Source organism: Euprymna scolopes, chromosome 29, assembly GCF_053919585.1.
Source record: "Euprymna scolopes isolate OS-2025 chromosome 29, ASM5391958v1, whole genome shotgun sequence".
NCBI lineage: Eukaryota > Metazoa > Mollusca > Cephalopoda > Sepiida > Sepiolidae > Euprymna > Euprymna scolopes.
In genome coordinates, this window is record NC_136510.1 from 74,665,401 (window position 1) to 74,688,839 (window position 23,439).

General features: G+C 32.4%; 1 protein-coding gene across 4 annotated transcripts in view; it reads right to left on the minus strand.

Moving 5' to 3' along the window:
- The window catches only part of LOC145252725 (CCR4-NOT transcription complex subunit 6-like), a 268,803-nt gene that overhangs the window by 219,440 nt on the left and 25,924 nt on the right, over window positions 1-23,439 (minus strand). The gene's annotated exons all lie outside the window — the stretch shown is intronic.

Consider the following 23,439-nt stretch of genomic DNA (forward strand, 5'->3'; position numbering starts at 1 on the left):
ATGCATTTCAACACGTAAAACATGAAGTCTTCCTTAAAGAGATAAACTAGATTTTTCTAGTAATAATAAAAAAAACTCCCCAGATTTGGACTGTGTAAAAACGGACAGTAACTGAGTAAAAAGTACATTCACTAAAGTTTTGAACTTTAATTATTTTTCATTAAAAAGACAAGTTAAAACTATATACAGCCCACCGTATTGACAAGTGACCCATTTTCTTTAAGATGGAATTGTTTTTATATGCATAGTTATTTTTTGTGTGCATCAAGTTGAAAAACAATATTAAAAAATAAGTCACTCGTCTCTGAAAATAGTAAACTTAAAGTAATCTGGAAATTAAAAAAAAAAATTGTTTATTTATAAATAGATAACATGAAATTTTGTCAAAATACCCCCTCCTTCAAATGAGTGATCATGAATTGAAATTGAATGTCGCTATATTTATCCATTTTCACACTAAATAAACTAGGTTTTTGGTGATATCTATTCGAAACAACTGTAGAGAATACAGGATTCCCATCAATTTGACTGTTTATGATCATTTCTCAAATACTGAAAACATTTACAGAGATTGTGTGTTCTTGCATTTCTTTCAATGCTGCATCAAAAACTATTTCCCCATTTCTATTCACTTTTTTGTGAGAATACTTCATTTAATTGAAAGTTTTCCATTAAGTTACTAATATTCTTATGAATATTGTTTCCATTGAAAAATAAAAAAATTCTACACTTAATTTGCATGCAAACATATGCAACACTTTGCACTAAAAATTAAGTAGTTTCTAAAAATCTGAATGTAATTTGTATGAAAACATGGCGAATAAATAAAGATAATTTTGTATATATATATATACATATATATATATATATATTTTTTTTTTACATTTTGAAAGATAGGTGAAATTGAAAACTGAAGGTAGGTGTATAACTTAAAAAGTGGCAGAGAGAGAGAGAGAGAGAGAGGAGGAAAGGGAAGAAGGAGAAGGGAATAGGGAGAGGAACAGAGAGAAAAGGACAGAAAGATGGAGAGAGAGGAGGTGAAAAAAAAGCAGGTAACAAAAAAAATGATTGATTACAATATATCATCTAAACACGGTAGGAGTTGAATATATGGTTAAGTGGCAGTTTTTAGTCATTTAGAACTGCTTTAAAGCTTCACCGCTCACTCATTTTTTGACCAAATTTCAACCAATTATTACAGTTTATAGATCACCTTCTCAGCTATATTGTGGGGGGAAAAAATTCAATTTTTGTTCAGTAAAACAAAAGTTATGATGAATTTACTGGTGTTCAAAATCGTAAAAACGTAAGGTGAGTGACGCCTTTTATTACTGATTTCCATAGCAACCACGTCGCTTCAGTGACTAGTGTTGCCACTAATTTACCGCTCTCGCGAAAAGAGAAGTAACAAATGAAACAGAGAAGCAGACGAGTGCCGTACATTGTTTTACATATGTGTGTATCTTATGTTTATGGGGTCAAAAAATAAAAATAAGACTGAAATTAAACAAAGAACAAGTGAATTTATTGGAAGCCTGGAAAAATCATGGATTACAATAGAAAAATATGAGCGTGAAAAGTAATATGGTTAAGCTTAAACATGGAAAATAAAAGGACAAGATATTCTAGTAAAAAATATAAATCTTTAACTTAAAATATAGCAGCATTAAGAATGTTTCTTTTAGATTCAATTTGACATTATATAATCAATTTTTATTGCTGGAATATTTTAAGTTATAAGTTCATTATATTTTTTACTAGAATATCCTTTTCTTTTCCATATTTCAGCTTAGCTATGTTTCCATGCTCGCATTTTTCTATTGTGTGTGTGTGTGTATATATATATATATATATATATATATATATATATATATTTCAGCTGGCATATGGTATAGAATGGCACCCAAACGTTCAGCCATATTCTTAAGCACTTTTTATCGGTGCGTCTGATTATCATCAGGATCAAAAGTAAAAATTAATTGCCCCTAACCTTCCTTTATAACCAATTTAAAAAAAAAAAAATAAATAAATACACCAAGCCTCAAAGGAAAAGAAAAAGAAAATGATAACAATCGCTCCTGATGATAATCGAACACACTGATAGAAAGCACTCGAGAAGAATATGGCTGAACAACATTTGGGCGCCATTCTATACAACATGCCAGCTGAAATAAAAATAAAAACGCTTGGTGGATGGAAAAAATATCCAGAAAAATCGGAAAAAAGAATAACTGTCGTGTTCAATCAGACGTGCGTGAATAATATATTTATTACTTGAAAATGGATGTAGCAACAAAATAAGCTTTAGTTTTTTTACATGTACCAAAAGGTTACCATTTATTGTTTATGATGTCATCATGCATATTAGAGGGAGAGAGGATCTGTTATGACATCACAACAGTTTCTGAAATAGATTTGATTCAACAACAATTGTACTGCACATGTTTGTTTGAAAAAAAAACAAAAAAACAAATTGCTAACTGCTGTTGAGTTATATAATACTAACATGATTACCCGGCATTGCCCGGGGCATGGACAACTAAATATCAGTAAAAAGTGTGTGCAGCATTTTTTTTTTTTAAACTACTTATTTTATTGCTCTCTGTACGCCTTTCTTCTTTCTGCCCTTTTTCACAAAAAATTGACAAATTACAGGGGGGGGGGGGCAAAAAAAAAAAAAAAACACTGCCGACCTCACTACCAATCTCTTATTGACACCCAAAAGAATTAAATATGCCTATATTTTGTCTAAAGCAATGCTGATAACGAATATATCAGCTTTGTGGGTGTGTCTTATACATTTTTTTTTTTTTTTACTTTTAGCTCCACACAAACAACTTTCCTTTATTTAATACAAGCCTGGGTGTCTGGCATTGCCCAGGTGTTTGGAGGTGTGTGTTGAACAAATAAAAGTGGTAATAGGCAGGTAGGCTTGAACTTGTACCGAAAGAGGAAAATAACGTGGAAAAAAAAAAAAAAAAAAAAAAAAAAAAGTGACATCTTCGCTGTTGCGTTCCTCGCCAAACCAGTAGTGGTGAAGGTTTAAATTAAAGTTCGTCAATCAAAAAGAGGGGATGACTCGAAAATATCCGGGGGGGGGGGGAAGGAAAAAAGTGACCCCTCCTTGTAGAAAAGTGCCCAGTTGAGTGAAGGAATTAATGTTTTCAAACCATGAAAACTGTTAGGCAATTTAATATAAAAAAGAAAAAAGGCTTACATTAAACTTATGTTAAACAATATACAGAGATACACAGTTGAAGTTGTAATTTAAAAAAAACTTTTTTTTTTTTTTTTTTTTTTTTTTTTTTTTTTACTATTTGTCTATTTTTTGTTTTTTAGAAATATCTTCATCTGGCTAGGATTTCTCCTTTTCCTTAGCAAGTTCAAGTGTCCTTATTTGTACCAAACACAGCAATGTGATTTGCTAATGAACATAGATGATTATCCATTGAGTAATAGTAGTGTTAATCATGAACTTTTTCTCACTAAAATGATATATTTGATTGGATATAGTATTAGATCAATGAAAACGATTGGAATTCCTCTTCAATTACATGAATAACAAAGAATATTGATAAGCAGATGTAATACTATTTTGGTCTGATGTTAAGACACGCCTGTTAGATTCTGACAAAGAACATTAAGCCACACTGTTCTTATTCCTAACTATACAGTTGTATCTGACAATATTTCACATCCCATCAATCTTGCTTTCTCTCACAAACAGGGCTACCCAGAATTAATTCAAGAGGGGCAATCCAAGACAAAATTATTTTTACCATAAAAGATCTGAGATACTTTATCAGAATATCCAAGTTTTGCAGGTGTATCTTCTGTAGTTTCTAAAGTTTGGTCAATTTAATTGACAATAATATCGTGGCATCTCTATCTAAGAACACTTGCGGATACATAAAGTACATTGCTGGAAGTTACTTTTTTAGGTTTTCTACTCAGTATCATAGTGTGCATATCTGGAGAAAAATTTACAATGAAGTTATTAAGTTATGGTATGAAAAATAATAGTTCTATAGAAAATAATTAGTAAGAGGAACTGTTTTTAGTGAATAAGAAAATTTCATCTTAGAAAAGACTAACACGCTTCCCAGTATTGCCTGGCCATAAAATATATTTAACTCTTTATGACCTGAATCATGCTGTAGATGATTAAAAAAAGTATTTATTAATTTTAGATGGCAGCATACGGAATGTAAGTAGTAATACACATGGACAAAAAAAACGCTTTGGATAATCACAGATTTCAAGGTAGTTCTACTAAAATAGCCATATTTTTCAAACCAAAGCACTTCAAGACTTCAAAATACTGTTTTGTTCGGAAATGAATATACTTTCAAATAAATATGAATGTACATTATATATTTTAAGAGTTTTAAGCAAATAAAGTGATAAAAATGTGAACGCCATAAAATGGCGTTTTCGGTTAAGATTTTGTAATGACCCTCCCTGTTTTCTAAAGGCCCGTACCATGATTGTATGAAGAATTTCGACATGAAATTTAGGAAACAATCAGAAGAGGTGTTAATCTTAATACTGTCAAGTGTCCGAAATATTTTTGACCATTTCTTTTGTCGTGTTAAAAATAAGACTTTAATATAACGAGTATCGAACATTTTGAAAAAAAAATTTCATCGGATACCCAACTAGTAAGGAAATCATTCTTTTTACTATTTTTATCAATTAAAAGTATTATTCTATGTTGAGTAGGACTGCGATAATTGATAATACTTTAAAAGGACCTACCCGAAAAAAAAATGTTTCTATTTCTCCAGTTTGGTCAAATTAATTTAGTATTAGTAGCAGCAGTTGTAGTATTAGTCATAGCACAGTATAAACAACACGCGTTCTTTAATTTTTATTCACAAACGAATTAAGAAAAACATGAAAATATGAATATAAATGTTCTGATATGTTTAATTAAAGCTATTTTGTTATCAGAATAACATTAGTTTAGAACTATTCGGTTTTCAGAATGTATAACAACAATCCCAACCAATTCGGCATTATGAATCCATTATAATTTCTCACATTTCTGGTCAAATTTAAAAACATGGTTAAAAAAACAAAGTAAACTTTTGTAGATATATAGCTTGCATGCACTTTTATTCATTGCATTAGTTTTGAACAGCGAATTAAAAAGAATGTTTTACTGCGAACAGCCACAAATGTTTTTTTCCAAATCAAAAGATGTATGAAAATCTCTTTTGTATTACTATACACAAAGATTTGAAAAAGTTGTCAAAAAACAAATATATAACAAATAAATGTTATCAAAGGCAAGATAAGTTACTTTTCTACCTAACTGGATATGTTTTTAGTGTTTATATTTAATGTAACATGTTTATTCAGCTTGAAAAACAGTGTTTACCGATGTATTCGAAAATTTAAAATGGCAGCCGACTCTCTTTGAGGCGATAAGTTTGGAAAAATGAGTTATAAATAAAAAACTAGACAAAATACTGTTAGAAACTCACTCAATATATGTTACCGTGACATAGGCGTATATATATTTGGCGGGTTTTTAACAGTATTTTGACTAGTTTTTTATTTTTTAACTCTTTTTCCCAAACTTACCGTGTGAAAGAGATAGTCGGCCGTCATTTTTAGCTTTCCAATACATCGGTAAGCACTGTATGTTTTTCGAGCTGAATAAACATGTTACATTAAATAAAAACACTAAAAACATATCCAGTTAGATAGAAAAGTAACTTATCTTGCCTTTCATAACATTTATTTGTTATGTATTTGCTTTTTGATAACTTTTTTGAATCTGTGTACAAACCCAGTTATTTTTTTTCTACTTATTAAACGAAAGGTAGTTTTACAACCTGCTCCAGCGTAGTATAAACGGTCTATGGAATAAACACCTTCAACTTCGAAAATAGAAATCAACAAATTTATGTAATTTTCTTTGAAATTTCGTAACGCAGTTTCTTATTAAATTAAAACTAAATAACATTTGCTACTTATTTACCTGTCGAATATACACACACATATATATAACTTTCTGTAAGATATTTATTTGAAATTAAATTTTTGTGAAACTAACCGCCCCCCCTCCCAATATTGTTTTTGTTAAGTCTTCAGTATGTTCACACATAATTTTCATTAGCCCTACAATTAATTCAAAGTCCGAATGGCAACCCTCCCCATATTCTCATTGCATAGAAACCCTCTTAAAACCACACAATCGTCTTAAAAAAAATAAAACAAAAAGCATACAGGATTTATCTCCCATAAAAAAAAAAAACAGTTAACTGCCCTAAAATGCTAGAATGACTTGTAATGGGGAATTATTTTACATTAAATTCTAAAATTTGTTTATCTTTCATTAAAGTTTTTCATGGCATTCCATACATAATTGCCTAAAAAGGTAGAATCACATTTGAGGGGTGGTCAGAAGGGGTTGGGTGGGGTTAAACAGAAGTGTTAATCTACAATAATACCAAAGAAATATTGCAATATATTCATTTTTAAATGGTCCTATGTTTAGATTCAAATTTTTTGTACATAAAGCACATTACAATTCAACTTTGAGTTTTCCAATTTTTCTGTTTATGGATACATGGCATTTTTAAGGAATTGCAGCATATTTATGCACTTTTACTGCAGATTTGGAAACCATGAAATTTTGGAGATTTTCAGTCGCATATTCTGATTCCTTGTACAAAAATACACTTATATGGTAAATTTCATTGCTTAGTCTTGTATTTTAACAAAGATGTGACATTTTTACTGAAAAAGTAGTCTAAAAAATGTCACGAAACGCATATGGTCTTAAAGAGGGGAAAATATCCAAACGTGTGAGGCACAAAAATAGTCGTAACTTTCTTAATTTTAATCAGATTTTAAAAATTTGAAAAGATTCTTTCTTAGCTCATCAAGCTCTTTCTATGTATATCAATATTGAAATATTTCAAGCTATTTCAATTTTTTCATGTGTATTGCTAATGTAAGCAATAAATACTTGCAATTTGGAGGTGTCTGGCATCTACCCAGATACTGAACTAAAATGTACAAGGCGTATTCGAATCAATCCCCACTTCATTTATGCCATTATATTCATTTATTTACAACTAGCATGGGTTCCCGGCATTGCCCGAGTGTTTGGAGGTGTGTGGAGAAAAAAAAAAAAAAAAGTGGTAGTAGGAAGGCAGGCTCGAACCCGTTCCGCGAAGGAGGAAAAGAACAGAGAAAAAACTAACATCTTTGCTGTTACGACCACTGCCAAATCGGAAATTACATAGGTTTAAATTAAGGCGAGACAATCGAAAAGAGAGAATGACGTTCGAAAATATCAGTGAAAAAAGCGACCCCTCACTGTAGAAAAGTTTCCAGTTGAGGATGAAGGAATTAATGTTTTTAACCAATATTTCGATATTTGGCATCCGAAAGGTCGAGCTTCAAAACGATACTGATCTCGTGAAAATCAGTCGCCTCTGTTGAAAGTTTTAGGCAGATATGCAAACATACATACATTTATATATTGGTAGCTCAAATTTTCGACCCAAACTGATTAAAAAGCTTGCCCTATCTCTAAATACTCTTTATGTCAAATTTCAAATCTTTAGACCAGAAATTGTCCGAGTAATTTTGTAGAAACCGCACAAGTCAATTTTTTTTTTTTTTTTTTTAACTTTGAACTTATGACCCCTTAACATTTATTGTTTTGGGCTCAAATCAAGTTAAGTCAGATCTATGTCCAAGAAACCTATATCTCAAATTTCAATTGTTTATACCCAAAATTGACGGAGGAGCTTGGTAGAGTTCTCAAAAGTCAAATCGTTGAACTTTGACCCCTTAACAGCCAAATTTCTGGTCGAAAACAGATTACAAAGATTTTCCCAAATCTCACTATCCTGTATATCAAATTTCAAGTCTATAGACTGAAAATTGACAGAGTTATTGTGTCCGGAAATGTACAGACAGACAGACACACACAGACAGACACTTTCAGATATATAGATTGAACGAATTAGTTCAACCAGATCATAAAGGGTTAAATATAGTTTATTTATGCAGATTTTGTATTTATTGTTACAGAGCCAATTCTCTATTAATTATGATTTCATACTCAATATATAGTAGTGATTTCAAAAGTTAAAGACTTGGTTGCCATCAACTAGAATCGAAACCAAAACATTTAGCTCTCCAGAGGTATTTGTCACTATGGATATCCAAGCTTAAATTAATCAACTTTGATATATAAATATATATTTGTGCATACATAGAGGAGCACATTAAATTAACTGTTGCCTGCCAAGTTCCAATTTTGACCCATTAGCAGCTATTTTTACTAGCTAAAAAGCAAATTGAATTTGTTCCACAGGACCAAACATTGACAGTAGTTTGGTAGAGACCATTCCACACACATGATCACAAGGCCACAGGGAAGACGACTGAAGAAGCAAAACCGAAACTGCCTGCCAGGACACTATATATACAAATGTAGGCAAATTTGGGCATATTTTATTGGTTTGAAAATATAGGTTCTTTTTTAGCAATTGTCATAAAATTTTAACCATAGAATAGTATTATACTCTTCAAAAAGCCTTCAAATTTTAACATAGTTACATCCCATAGAACCAAAAATATAAGCATTTCAATATTCAATTTGGCTGGTTGATTGGTTTGTTTTACGGTATATCAACCCTTTTCAGGTTATTTAATGCCGAATCCAAAGATTTAAGAAAATTTTTTTAATAGAATATATTTGTTGTTTCCAAGTCGGTTTCTATTTAACCCATAGTTGGGACCCTGACAGGTACTACGACTCCGGGTCAGAGTGGACCTGGGAACAATGGCAATTAAAGGGTGGTTCCACACTCCCCAAAGCCCGCAAGCTGGGGTCTCACCACTGGATATAGTTTAAGATCATATCCAGGACTGAGAAGTAGGGGAAGAAAAAAAAAAAAAAAAAAAAAAAAAAAGAGGAGGGCGGAGGAAAGGGGGCTGTTTTTGTTTTTGGAGAACATAATTAAGTTTTACAAAAGAGAATAGAAAAACAAAAAGGAACATCAATGAAGGTGCATTTCGTCTCAGGAAACCAATAGACAGCCTGATCTGGTAGCACCAGTTCAATTTGGCTACTAGTATAGATATATCCATATATAGATATACCACTTTTTTGGGCAATTTTCTAAGTTTGAAATCTCTGCGACTATTGCTCAGAATTTAACAAATGAAGGCTCATGGGAAAGCTAATTAACTGAATTGTGTAGTGAACTATGGTGACATTTGCCCTTAAGGTCGCACATTGTTTTGAAAAGTGGGGGATCACTTTTCAATATTGATTTAACGTAAAATGAGCATCCACTTTATGGCCACCTTTTTTTTTTTTTTTTTTTGAGGGGAAGGGGGTCATTTTTTAGGGGTGGTGTTTATTGTGGCCTGGTAGACGAACACAAAATCTACCCTAAAAAACTTGTTTTCTATAGGTTTTCGGGTGTGCTGAAAATGAATATTGCGTTTAAATTTTCCGCAAATAAGTATTTTTCTAGGTATTAAGCAAAAATATGCATGCTTGTGTGTACAACGATGATTATAACAAAGAATTAGATTGCTTAATACCGGGAAAAATGCTTATTTGTGGAAAATTTAAATGTAATATTTGTTTTAGCACACCCAAAAAAACCTTTAGAAAACAAGTTTTTTTAAAAAGGTAGGTTCTGTGTTGGTTTACCAGGCCACAATTACCAAATAAACACCACACCTGAAATTTTTTTTTTTTACATGGTAGTCACCACTTATCAAAGCCCGGAAGCCACTCGGGGATAAGGGTTATTGCGTGTACAGTAATCAATGGGATAATATCGTAGTAATCGTTAGTATTGGAGATTTGATAACGTGTCTTACCTTAAGGGGGCGGCTTATCAGGAATTTGTTTATATTGGACTTGAAGACATCCAAGTTGTAGTCAGGTGGGAAACAGGCAAACAGAAGAGAGTTCCACAGGCGTACACTTCTAAGAAAGAAGCTTTGTTCATGGAACGTACGTTTTGATTTAGGCACAGATAAAGAAGGGAAAATTATTGACAGTGGTTTCAGCTAGATGGGTGTTTTATGTGAAAGATTGGCGGGGGGGGGCAGAGATTGGAGCTCAGACGAGCACTTGCCAAGGAAATAACGATAAAACAACAACAGGCTCGCAACGTCTCTTCTGTGGGAGAGAGGTTGCAGGGAAGAGAAAAGGCCATCCCCCACTAGGCCGCAAAGTCAATTTTGTACTTTCAAAACAGGATAGGCTGTTTTTAGCAGCTCCTGCCCAGATGTGGCAGTGGTACTCCATCCTTGGACGTACTTGACTTATATAGATAGAGAATTGCATCAGCAGTGAGATATCTTCTGGAGCGGTAGAAGGATCCTACCATTTTTCCAGCGACTTTGGCAACACACTTGTTTTTATCTAAAACAAGGCAAATTGCCACTTGGACATAGGGGACTACTATTTAAGACAACATCTACAGAGACACTCTGTAGAAGTTCAGTAGTGAGAGGTTTGCTTGCTCCTAGACAGTGTTCAAAAAACAGAGTTGCCAACCTAATAGGTCCTGAACTATCAACTAAACTCCAACATCTCTCCCACCACTGAAATGTGCCATCCTTGTGCCTGTTTTACAAGTATTTCAATGGCAAGTGCTCTAACGAACTTAAAGCATTAGTACCCACCTTGACAACAATACCCTCGACAAACTCGACACGCAAAATCCCACCCCTACACTGTAGAGAGTCCTAGATACCATAAAGCCTTCTACTCAAATAGCCCCTCCCCCAGACTGTTGCACTTTGGAATTCCCTTCCAGTTTCTTGATTCCCCGACTGTACTGACATGCAGAAATTCAAGTGTAATGTAAACAGACATCTTTGTCCAACTCCCTAAATAGTATCCCTGATCCCAAATAGTAACCCTTCATGACTAAGTGGCTTTGTGTCTTGTTTAGGGTGAAATAACATAAATAAAAAAAAATATATTATTTAATTGGAATTCATTATTGAGATGAATATTATTTATTTTTATTTATTGCGGACAATTATCCTCATCTTTTTTTTATTAGTTGTTTCACAACGTTTCGGCCAACTATCCCTCTGGCCTTCGTCAGGTGGTAACCGCGATGGATAGGAACTCTGAATCTCAGGACTGCATTCACTGGAATTACTGCCTTCCGTAGTTGTTGTTGTCTCACCATGTCAATAAAACATCGTGAAACAACTATCAAAAAAAAAAAAAAAATAAAAAAAATAAAAGAGGATAATTGTCTGCATTAAATAAAAATTTAAAAAAATTATATTCAAATTTTTGCGCCCGGTTGTTTGGAGGTGTGTGTTTTTGGGTAAATTAAGACAAAAATCGTTGGCTGGGTGCCTTGACGCGCAGTTGGAAAATAATAAAGTGTAAAAAAAAAAAAAAAAAAAAAAAACGTGCGACGTTTAACGGCAGGTGGCAGTTTTTGAGGACTTAATGACGTCAACTTTGAGTGCAGGACAGTGTTTTATTTACCGAGAGTTTGTTCGCTTTTTTTTTAATACGAAAAAGCTTAATGCACATGCGACAATTGAAAAATCTTGAATATTTATCTTTTGAAAGTTGGGCAAATTAAATAGACAGGTGACTCCGGTTGTTAACTTGTAGATATTATCATTTAGACGTGATATAAAAAGTTTTAAGTGAGTCGACCGATCGCTTCTCGGAAAAAAGCCTTTCTTGGACATACACAAAAAGCGAACATACACACATTTTCGCTTTTATATTTATAGAAAACAACTGTCTGGATTAAAGTGTAGTTTGGAGGAACATTGTAAGTCCATACCTTTTCCATCAGTATTAGTACATAAATGACTGCAGCAGTATTAATGCTGGAGTCCCTTCCTGATCTACATCAATGATCTCCCAAATCACACCCTAAGATCATTTCTAGACATTTATGCTGATGACACTACAATTTATAGCAACACTTCAGAGGCTGTAAATGACCACGTTCTCTCTGATTCTCTCTCCTCTTATCTTGAGCACATGATGCAATGGGGGAAATAGATGGCTGATTAATTTTAATGCTTCTATAACTAAGCTATCTTTACATCAATGCTTTCATCCCTGTCTGGCATCAATTGAAAGGAGTTGCTCTCATCTTGGGGAGGCTCCATGTTTTGACAAGCTTCTGGGTCTGACCTTTACTCCTGATCTAAAATGGAACACATACATCAAATTCACTATCAAGGTTGCTGGGAAAATAGTAGGATCAATCATGCAATTCTCTACCTGTATAAGAGCCAAGTATGTTCCAGGATGGAGTACTGTTGCAACATCTGAGCCGGAGCTGCTAGAATCAGCTTATCCTGCCTTGACAGAGTTAGCCTGGTGGGAGGTGCCCTTTTCACTTCCCTGCAACCTCTTTTCCCACAGAAGAGACGTTGCAAGTCTGTATCTGCTTTATCATTATTTTCATAGCAAATGCTCATCTAAACTCCAATCTATGGTCCCCCCTTGCCAAACAATCACGAAAAACACTTATCTAGTTGAAACCACTATCAATTTCTCCCACTCTTTATCTGTACCTAAACCTAAACATAGATTCCATGAACAAAGCTTCTTTCTTAGAACTGCACACCTATAGAGCTCTTCCATTTCCCTGCTTTCCAGCTGACAATATGATCGTCTTCAAGTCCAATGTGAACAAGTTCTTAACTAATCCAATTTACCAAATTTCCACTACTAACGATTACGATATTGTCCCATTGACTACCGTACACTCATTAACCGTTATCCTTCAGTAGTCTCTGTGCCTTGATAAATCGTGACTCCTTGGTAAAAATTAAAAAAATCTGATAGAATTTGAACTTTGCATAGTGGATTTCATTTACCGCAAGTGTCATGAACAGGAAGCTGTGTATGTACATTCACTGCACAGGCCATGGTCGCTTGCACATAGTTTTTGTTTAAATTCAGTGCTTGATTTAAATACTGGCCTTAGTGTCAATCATGTGCTCTCTGTCACTGCTGTAATAAAAGAATTTTCTTTCCAAACAAGATCACAACTAACAAAACGAGCAACAACGTTTTATTTTGAGGTTATGACATTCAGCTTCGCCACCCAATGACAAACTTGCAAATCAAGAAAACAAAAAACAAAAAAAACAACAACAAACAAACAAAAAACTATCTTACACAAACAGTCCATTAGCTTAAGGCCCATCTGTCTGACTTGCAGAAATTCAATACTTCCTCTGCCAATTCTGCAGGAACATATAGTCAGCTCACTTAGAAAAAAATTAGCTTTTTAATCAAAGCTTAGATCTGATGACTTCAGAGGAATATTAAATCTTAGAGATGTGTGCAAAAAAAAAAAAAAAGTAGACTGCAATGGTATGACCACATTGAAAGAATACAGGTTTCTTTCACAATGGAAGGTCAAAAAGAAACAAATGTGATAGAAATGGACTCAAGAAAAAAGGATAAATAAAGACCTGGTCAGAGATAGGTTAGTCTGAAAGTAAACTGCTTAAAGTCATCTAATGCATACCAGCATGTAAGACAGACATTAAACAAAATCAAAATTGATTATAATCATGATTAGCAACTTTAATAGACTTTTTTAAACTGATTTTAGTTGGTTATTTTTCAGCTGACTAGTTTCATGTGCACCTCATTATTATGAACTTGTCCCAGGATAAGTATTTCTATGAGTATATACAAGTAAACAAAAAGATTGAGGTAGTCTGACCAACAATTATTTCGATACTTCTATTTCAACATTATATCAAGATGCAACATACAAAGTGTTTACATCCGATATGATTTTTCAAAAGAAACAAACTCATGTCGAATGAGGTCAAGAACATAAATTTACTGAAAAGGTTATGATTACAGAAAGCACTTGTTAACTAAAGATGCTGACTGACCGACAAAAACCAAAAAAAAGACTTAATGTATGAATCATATGAAGTGGTTTGATGTAGATGCTACAAGCACAGAGTATGAGGACACAGCATGCTGGGTCAAAGTTCTGTTGGGGACATTGTACAACTTTCACTAATAATCTTGGAAATCCATATATTCTCTCTCAAACTATGAATGAAATAGTAAGGGAGACTAGATTTAAACCTTGATTATAAAAAAAAAAAAAAAAAAAAAAAAAATTTTTTTTTTTTCTTCCACACTTTTCATTCACCATAAACAAGGCAATTGCCATCAAGGCATAGGGGGTTTCTGTGAATTAAAGGGCTATCCAAAGTGGAGAGTTGTGCAGCAGGCTGTTTGTTCACATCACATTTAAACTTCTACATGTTAATACAGTCAAGGAAACAATTCCAAAGGCTAATGGAAAGGCTTAAAGAAGCTATTTAATATTTAGTATCTGTGTACCTCTCCAGTGAAGGGCTCAAATTTTGCCAACTGATGGGTCAGAGGTATTTACATCGAGAGGACATCAGTGCAACAACTTCAGCCTATATTCTGCCCAAGTACTTTGAAAAAGATATTTCATCTTTTAAAGGGGTGGAGAGTTATAACATACAGACATGAAATTACGTTTCTGAATATTTAAGGTGAGGATTGGTTATTATTGGTTCGATAGTCAGAGGTTACATCAACCAAAACATTGTGAAAATGACACTCAAGATAAGAACAGTAGTCCAAAGAATCCAAATAATATGAGACATGAAATTGTCTCAATATTTTATATAGATAATGCTCATTCTATCAATAATACCAGATTCAAACTTGAACATAATATCTGCCTTTTAAAAAAAGAATAAATTTAACATTATATATATATATATATATATATATATATATACACACACATACACACATTAAAATAAAACATTGCCAATCTTAACTACTTTCCATCTGTTCGCTTATGATACTAATCAAAACTAATAGTAAAAAAAAAAAAAAAGGTATTTATTGTGACGATAATTATACTTATATGCTACTTATAAAAAGTAAATTTTAATAAAAATATCAAGATGGGGGTTCAGAGATGAGATAAAAAAAATAAATATTCTAGGTTTCCTCTATTTTCCTGAACCGCGTGCTAATTTTAAATAAGAGATTATCGGCCAACTGAATTCTAATTCATTTTCCCATGCAATGATGAATTATTATGAAGGTCAAAACTTGAGGTCAATTTTTAATAAGTAGACATTATATGTATTTTATATCCAGATTAAACATTGACCATTTTTTTCTTATAAATAAAAAAGAAAAATTTTTTTCATCTTTATTAAATACTAGCCTGAGTGCCCAGGTGTTTGGAGGTGCGTGTTGAGCTAAAAGTGGTAGTAGGCAGACAAGCTTAAACCGATACTGCGAAACGTCTTTGCCGTTGCGTCCATTGCCAAACCGAAAGTGGCGGAGGTTTAAATTAAGGCTGAACAATCGAAAAGCGGGGATGATTTTCGAAAATATCAGTGAAAAAAGCGACTCCTTCTTGTAGAAAAGTGCCCAGTTGAGGATGAAGGAATTGATGCTTTTAACCAATTTTTCGATATTTGTCATCTGAAAAGTCGAGCTTCAAAACGCTACTGATCTCATGAAAATCCGTTACCTCTATCAAAAATTTTAGGCAGATATACTGACATACATACATTTAAACAGATAGGCGAGATTTATATTATAGACGACCAGTGTCCCTCTGTTGTTCAGACTGGGAGTGATATGATGTGAGTATAGCAAGAACAAAGCAGTAACTTACGTCTCCTATCAATGTTCCAAATTTTGTGGGGGGGGAAAAAAAAAAATAAAAATAAAACTCTTGTAGATTGATCTTTTAAAACATCGCATTTCAGGTGAAAACATTATGTACATATGTGTCATATTGAAATTAGTATAAATTCCAAAACATGGTTCAGTAGAAAGTAAGTGAATGTGGAAGAGTCCTGAAATTTCCAGTAAATTTCCAGTAAAGTGATTTGCAATCAATCAATTTGACAATCCGTCATATCAAAATAGAAAATGTTTCAGTTATTGTGGATAATTTTTTCTAAAAACTAGATTACGAATATCTATTGGATCATTTCTCGTAATTTTTGGAATTTATACTAATTTCGACATGGCACTTTAATACATGTTTTCACTTGAAATGCATTGGTTTAAAAGATCACCAATCTATTTTCCCTTCTTAATAGATTGTGATATTCATATTATTTGGATCCAGCAGACTACTGTTCTCATTGTGAGTGTCATTTTCACAACGTTTTAACCGATGTAACCTCTGACCTTCTTCAGGTGTATCTTGTTGAACTTGGATGGAATTTCAAACAGAACCCTTTATTTACTTCACTGGGGGTGGGAGGTAACATACTCTCGTCCCGTCAACCATGATTAGATAGAAGTTCCAAGTAATTCACAAGTATATTTTTCGGTTGCCCACATTGAGAATTGAACCTTCAGGAGAAGGCAACTTTCACAACTGACTTTTCCAAGTACTCTAACCAATGCATTTGCATTACAGGTCCTCATCTAACAAATTCAGAACCGTGATAGATTGTGATATACCCCTTTTATTTTTATTGTTAAAAAAAAAAAAAAAAAAAAAAAAAAAAAAAAAATACTATTCCATGTCAGTTTCATAAATAGACAACTATCTTCTACACAATTTTATATATTACTAGAATACACCAGGACAAGTAAAATTAATTCCTCAAACAAAACAGTTTGGCAGTAATTATGCTTCCCAAGATAAATATCATATAGTACATCTAAACCTTATGCTTAGAATGCTTATTCCAATTTTGATAAAAATCCATGATTTTGATTCTTAATCTTGATGGGTCTATAAAAGAACTGAAATATCTTAATTTGTGTCTAATGACAATAGATTAAATCTGAAATATTTGAATTTTTAAATGGAAGTTTGCGCCCATATTATGCTCCTAAAACACTTAAAATAATTTAAAAGAAACTAAAATTTAGGGAATATTTATTAATTGATGTCTAATACCTATTAAAATTTAACAAAAATTGGAAATATCTGAATTTTCACCAGGGGCTTCCATCTCCACTCTGCATCAAACTAAATATAGTCTACATTTCCCACTCTTACACCTATCAGTTGTGTTCCAAAATTCATTATTGGATAATTAGTTTAGAACAGAATCCTGTACATAGAAATATACTAACGTGTACACATAAAGAGACTAGCTAAACTTGATAGGTATTGTCTGTGAGTAAAAGAAAAAAATTACTGACTTATTTATGAAAAAAATAAATTTACTGACTTGAATTTTGTAAATCAAACTATTTTGTAAATTAGAAATTAAAAAAAGTTTATTGTAATATTTAATAATTGATTAATAGTAAAAAATCCAGATATCTGAATGTTGCTCAGAGTGGTTACACTCAGGGGAAAATTCAGGAGTTACATGGCTCTGATTGCAAAAACTTGGTTTCATCAGATGCTAAAGAGATAAACCCTAGTCCATTTATGATGGTTGGAATGGAGGTCTGACATCAATTCAGGACCCTATTTGTTATTTGGCAAAACTCACGAGAACCAAACATTTACTTGACCACTCTAGATCTAACGGATTGGGCATAGGATTCTTCCAGGTTTTCTATAGCTCTCTTGATTGTGAACAGTTTTAAAGTCAGCTTTGATTTTAGAACATCTATTTCATTAAAAGCAATTGAAATAGCGATTTCTGTAGGCAATGGCATCAGTACATTTAGGCTGATTGTTTGGTTTCTGTTGGAATTTCTAGTAAAGTAGGAAGCTTTCAATCCCAATGATTAACCAATTAGTTAAATCAGATATGCATAACACTTTCTCTTTTGAAAAGGGAATGGAGACCAATTTCCAATATGAACGATTTGAGGCTGCCCCAGTAAGCCATAGAGTATCTATACACACTACAATGAAAAAGACCATTAGGCCTCACAGAGTTTTGTTTTAATCTTAGTTGAGACAACAGAGTGATCAGAAGATCCCAATGGATAGAGAATAATGAAGGAGTATTGTTCAGGACAAATTGTTAGGAAAAGATCGAGTAAATAGGTTTATATTTCTGAATTTTTGAGATGAGGATTGGTTATTCATATTATTTGGATTCTTCAGACTACTGTTCTCATCTTAAGTGTCATTTTCACAATGGTTTGATAAATATAACCTGCAACTGTCTTCAGGTCTATCTCATCGAACTTAGGAATCTGGTCGGAATTTTTAACAAAACCCTTTTACTTCACAAGGGTAGCATGCTCTCATTCCATCAGCCAGGACTGGTTAGAGGTTTTTAAGTAATTCGGAATTGTATCTTTTAGTCGTCCACACCGAGAATTGAACCTTCAGGAGAAGGTTACTTTACAATTACTTTTTTCCAAGTACTCTAACCACTGCACCACACAAGGACCAGTCAGTTTTAGAGTTCAAAAATGGATAAGTATAGTGAAATTCCCTTCAATTTCAACTTGTGATGACTCAGGTTTTGGGTTATTTTGATAAAACTTTTGTGTAAATAAACTTTAACCGGTTTGTGTTTTTCCACTACAAGTTGATTTATGATTTTGAGTGACAGGCGATTTATTTTTAATGTTCACGTTTTTCAACTTAATGTGCACAATATTGTGTTTTTTTATGCATATAAAAACAGTTCCACCTTAAAGAAAAAAAAAGTCTACTTGTCCAATTGATAGGCTTTATTATAGGGTTTTAATTAATATTTAACAAAAACGGTCAAAGTCGAAAATTTTAGCAAATTAAATGATTGCATCATCAAACATGGAAATCGAAAAAAAAAAAAAAAAAAAAAAATATCCACCCATCTTCACGCATTTCCCTACCTTCTCTATTTGATAAAATCAAAAGTAAAACCCTTAAACTTTTTGACCAGGTCAAACTATCAACCACTGGTCTGTCAAAGTTATGCTTTGAGGGTATGCTAGAAAACAAAAGAGGCAGAGAGAAGTCAAGAAGGTGGAGAGAAAATGTTTTTGATTGGACATCCATCAACCAACTTGCCTTGGATCAGAATGAATGGTGTAAAATAAGTCATGTGGGTTCGCAATCCACACCAAGCATAAGATGGGACTCTTGATGATCATCAAATTATATTCTCGTGTGTTCATATACGGTCCAAATCCGAGGGTGATTTTTTTAATGGATTTACTATTAAAACTAAAATTTAGTTTTATCTGTATTGTACTTTGAATCATTAAGATTCAGTATGTTGAAATGGATCATATGTGGACATAAAAAGTTGCACTTTTTTTGCCATTTTTTTTTTTTTTTTTTGTTTTTTTGTTATTTTTTTAGGTCATGAGATTTTGTGCTATATTTTGGCTGGATTGCTTTAATAATTATTTCCATTGTGATTAATTTTCATTTACCACACGATAACGTTATACATCTGTAAAGATTTTCCACTTATTTAAAGTTTTTTTTTTTTTTTTTTTTTTTTAAATATATTTGGATTACAAAGCAAATTTTTTTTGTTATACATTGTGAAATTTAGTTTCTGGACAAGATAAATTTTCGAATTTTCAACAAACTTTAAACGATCATAATTTTATGGTTAATTGTGTTATCAAAATAAATTTAGCGTCTTTTTTTATGCTTCACAATAATCTACCTGACTATATTAAGTTTTTCAATATAATAAAAGTAAGATTTTGGTTTGGCATACTATTGAAAACTATTGAAAAAGGATAGAGGAATGGACTACCTTACAAGATTAAAGATTTCTCTCACCAGGAACAATTTACAAAGAATCATTTTACTTTTTCATTTCCACATTTTGGTAATATGCAAAGCGATTATTTACACTGCAGTAAATCTTCCTCCAAACCACAGAAAACAATGCTAGAGCATCGATATTTTGATGACTGCTATTGCAATCTACTGTCAGCAGGTATGTGACAGGATCATAAGTAAAATAATACAGAGAAAGTGTTAGTGGAATCCTGGACCACAAGAAATAAAAATATTGAAAGCCAATCGTATAGAGACACTAAATTTATCTAACTAACAATATATATTACTTGCTTCAGATTTTATCATCTATAAATTAAAGCATGACAAACGGCTCCTCTATCTGTGCGATATTTAGGCACGTCATTCAAGCAACCTGGGATTCTTCTGTCAAGAACAACAAGAAACCGATTTAAATTTAGATGGGCATTTTTCTTTTTACTACTAAAACTCTTTGGAAAAAATAAGAGTTTTTTTTTTCAAACTTAGGGGAAATATTAAAATAAAAAATGAAAAAAAAAATGAATCAAACAAAAATAATGTAACTTAAAAAAAAAAAAATCGAAAATGTTTATTTTTAATAGTAAATGAAGGGAAAATATTTTTTTTTCCTTTTATGTTTGACTCATTTTATTTTTTAAATATTCCCCTGAAGACTGAGGGGAAAAAGGGAAAAGATTTTTTTTTTTTTTTTTTTAAAACAAAGATTTTAAAATGGAAAACAAAACAGCATGCCAGTCCATATAAATTAAAATCGGTTGCATCTTATTAGCATAAGAATCCGAGGTTGCTCAAATGTTAAATATCACACGAATAGAAAAATCAGCAGCAGCCATTAGTCTTGCCTCAATTTGTCATACATAAACAGTAAAACCCTCAGATTTTATTTTATGATCGATCGTTGTTTTCAGAACAATTTAGACCAGATGTTATTTGTCAATAAATCATCCGCTGTTACAAAAAAAAAACAAAAAACAAATAAAAACAAAAAAAAAATTGTAACATGTTCAAAGTGGATAATATAATTAAAATACAAAAAGGCTTCCATTCAGTCTTGAGAGATAATGGATACCCTCAGTAAACATGCTTGTGCAGGGAGTATATTTTGAAACAAGGGTTTCACAATCCTAACCTCTGCTGAACCGGCACCGTCTGAACCCAGTGGGAAGAATAAGTTCAGAACAGTGGAAACACTGTCAGAATAAGCAGAGGACTCTCACATGTACAACTCCTAGTATTCTCAAATCGTCACCCAATTTAGTACTGCCTAAGCTGCATGTTACTTCATTTCGGTAACCTAGCAAAGCATGTCAATATGATTATGTCATATAAAAGATATACATAGAAAATAAAGTTTTTTTTATGCGTTGCTATGATTTTGTGGTGACTCCATATAAAAAGAAAAAGATACTTTACTATTAAAAACAATCATAAAACGGCTTCTAAATTTAGATAAAACAAACTGAATCTATGTAGAAAGCTCTTGAGTGTAGTGAAGAAGAGCTACATCCTCCAATTGACCCATTTCACACAGAATATAAATCTAGAGAAATAAACCTTGATTAAAAAAAAAAAAAAAAAAATCCCGTCACATCTTGGCTGACAGTAGATTAGAATAGCAGTCATCGAAATATTGATGCTCTGGTATTGTTTTCCTGTAATTTGGCAGAAAACTTACTTTGGTGTAAACAATGGCTTAGCACATTAATAAAGTGTAGATTCTTCTATCCGTTATGAGTAGTTGTAGTTCCTGCAGCAATCATCGACAACCTGATATTTTGGTAAAGAGAACACTTCTGCTTCATGAAAGATACTCTGGTATAACAATGGGAAGGTGTGCTGATTCAGTAGTCGAGAACTGTAAAACTTGTACAAAAGTGGCCAGGCCATACACACATCCAGCCATTAGAAAAAAGCAAATTAATTTTTCAACGTTTCACCTACAAGTGTTGACAGACTATAAATGAAGAAAGTCTTCCTAAAGCACTTTTGAAAACAGCTGGTGCAGATCTATAAAAATTATCATGGTAGACAAGCAATTCAATAATACAGTTAAATGTTCAAACTTTTTGATTAGAATTAACAAGAGTGATTTTGAATTCATGAAAACCAAATTTCTAATGTCTAGTTTTACTTGCAGAGTGTATAATAAACAATTTAATAAATTTTTATTTTTTATTTATTGATTCTTTTTTTTTTACACATGTAGTTTTAATCCAGATTTTCCTTTCCTTATAGTAGTTCTGCAGATGCTATATTAATGATAATTGTACTTGAATTATGGATGGGCATTTACTTTTGAAATATATAAATAAACTCAGTCTAATTTGTGAAGTTTTTTTATTTTATTTACTATCAAGAGAAAAATTTAGCTTGATTTCTACTGTGCTATGAATTATATCATGAAGATTCAATGTGTTAACTGTTGAAATGATTCTTATAATGAACAGCCAAAGTTTTACTCTGTGTGTGTGTGTGTGTGTGTATATATATATATATATATATATATATATATAAACGTCTACATGCTTGTCTGTGTTCATATTTTTAAACTGTCTCCTCCGAAACGAAAAGTTGTAGAGCGACGCTGGGGGCCTCAAATAATTTGATTTTTACGGGCCGTTCTTTTACGGGTCTTTAGATGGTTAAACTGGTTAAGTTGTCAAAATTGGGTCAAAATTGAAAAAAAAAAAAAAAAATTATAAAACATTTTGTACATTCATCTTAGTTTATTTTTAATCAGTTTCTATGCCTGTCACGTTGGTACAATGGTAATGTCACCAGCTTTGAATGCTACAGTTTTGGTTTCAATTCTAGCTGATGGCACCTAAATACCTTTTTTTTTTTTTTTTTTTACTTTTGAAATCACGACTATAATAATATCAACGAAATCTGGACAAAGTAAAATATCATATTTAAGCGTATTTTATGCCCAGAGAATTCCAAAGGGAAACGGTTTAAGAATGTTACATAATGGATGGTTCCAAGTCTGATAGTGATTATATCAACTAGTTTTAAACTTGAAAAGGATTGGACTAAGTACAAGTCAAAGTAACACAAAGTTTGGAAAATAAACTAGTTTACTTTGAAAGATAACAAGAGATGGCTTACGGTTGGGAGAGGTTAAATGGGTCAAAGAGTAAAAACACAGGTCAGTGGACATGATGTATGACATCACGGATATTAAGGTTGACAAAGAAAAAGGTTTACAGATAATTTTGTCCACGAACATTGTGTGGGACAGATCACTGATAATGCTGTAATCACTGAAAGGAAAACTTTGATAATCGCTGAAAGTGAAATTCCCCCCAAAGATTTATGTTCCACATGTCCACTTATTTATTCTTAACACATTTAACTAATTAGTTAAGAGAATACCAGTCTCTTTCCTTCAAGTGCAAGCTATTTCTCTAGAAAATAAACTTAAAACTAAAACATTATAAAAGAAAAACTATTAGAGTAGAAAGTTTTCTAGTATCTGTGGACCTCTACGATGAAGTGGGATTTTATTGCTGGCCGGAGATATTTATGCTAGGCATGTATAAGTGCATGAAGTTTGTCAGCACATTCCGTGTAAGTACTTTTTTAACAAACACCTTCTTTGCAGCAGACTTAGCAATATCTTCAATGTATTCATTCCAATTCATGTTGGCAGTGAACGTTAGGCTGAAGAATTTAAACAGACTCTTGGGAAGGATGCTACCAGCCATGGCAATCTATGGTTGAAAAGATTTATAATTGT